Raw genomic sequence first — 1,589 nt, 5'->3', positions numbered from 1 at the left:
TGGTGGTGGAGCATGGTGATTAAAATGGCGGAGGGGATCAAGAGTTATTTCAAGCAGATTTTGACACATTAAATATAGAAAACAAAAGATAAAGAGGAATTAAATATGATTTCAAGAATGTTTACTATTGGAGATAAATTTAAAATTATTAATTTTAGTGGTGCCTGGGTGGCTCAGTTGGCTAAGCGTCCATCTTCGGCTCAGCTCATGATCTCACAGCTCATGAGTTTGACCCCTGCATCAGACTCTGTGCTGACAGCTGAGAGTCTAGAGCCAGCCTCAGATCCTGTTGTGACTAGTGTTGACTAATCGAATGGCATAAGTGTGCAACTTGCACTATTACCGTGACTGACTCTTACCACAATGTAGCTCAGCCAACACCTACTGCCACACACATTAGTGAGGCTATCACTGATTACCCAGTCCCATGGGTGAACTGGATGGCCACAACTCCATTAAGTGAAACAATATTGGCAAGGGGGAGAAGCCATCATGAACAAAAAATAAAATAGTGCTTGTAGAGGCACTACATTTTGGTGCATTTATAACAGAGCAATAGATAATTGGTTATATATCCCCACCAGTGGGAGTGACAGAGTAAAAACCAAAAACTTGTGGCATTGACTTTGGATTCAAGCAGTTAGAGGTTAGGCTGAAAATCAGAAAGGATATTAAAATTGTGGCTTAGATGATTGCTTTGCTTGTGTTGGCCTATTTTTTCAGAGGCATCAAAGAATTTCTCATTTAATAATAGGAGAAAAATGCATTTACTTAAAGATTCTTAAAAAGACATCAAACTTTATTTTCAAGTAGCATTGTTCTCTATGTCCTCCAGGGAAATGAAAAATAGGGGAATGTCCAGGTGGTGTGGAGGAAATGTCTTGTATCTGAGAACAAGTTAATTATCACCATAATTTGACCTTTTTTGAAGCCTGATGATTTTAGAGGTTGGAGTTGCCCTTAGTATTTAATTATGAGATGTGCCATAATTAATAAATAGAATTTTTAAATGTCAACCTGTATGAAAAAAGATATTAGTTAACTTATGAACCTTTGGTTTCTTACTCTACATTTCTCTGGATAGAAAGTTCTTGAAATGCTAGCTCACAATAGAGGTGAAGCTAGGAAACAATTGATCATAATGAAAAAGGTTTTGGCTGTCTCCTGTGATGGTAATTAAGTGATTATTTCCACTTGGAAATGATCTTATATAAAGAGAATTATTAATACTATGAAGGCTTTGATTTACCAACAGACCTTGTTTTATTGTTATGATGGTATTCATATGGCAATAAGGAAAGGGTGATCTAAAAACAAATTTAGGAGAGAACAGACTTTTACCAGCAACCACAATGACCCCAAATTAAATGTACCATTTTCATGATTATCAATACATCAGAAGAACTTCCCTACTCCTTGCTTTGAGGCAAAATAGAAAAGCTGAACAAACCCCTCTTACACTGTTGGTGGCAATGTAAACTGGTGCAGCTGCTCTGGAAAACAGTGTGGAGGTTCCTCAAAAAACTATCCATAGAACTCCCTTATGACCCAGCAATAGCATTGCTGGGGATTTACCCAAGAGAGACAGA

The sequence above is a fragment of the Suricata suricatta genome, chromosome 2 (assembly GCF_006229205.1).
Source record: "Suricata suricatta isolate VVHF042 chromosome 2, meerkat_22Aug2017_6uvM2_HiC, whole genome shotgun sequence".
Lineage (NCBI taxonomy): Eukaryota > Metazoa > Chordata > Mammalia > Carnivora > Herpestidae > Suricata > Suricata suricatta.
This window is presented reverse-complemented; position numbering follows the sequence as displayed.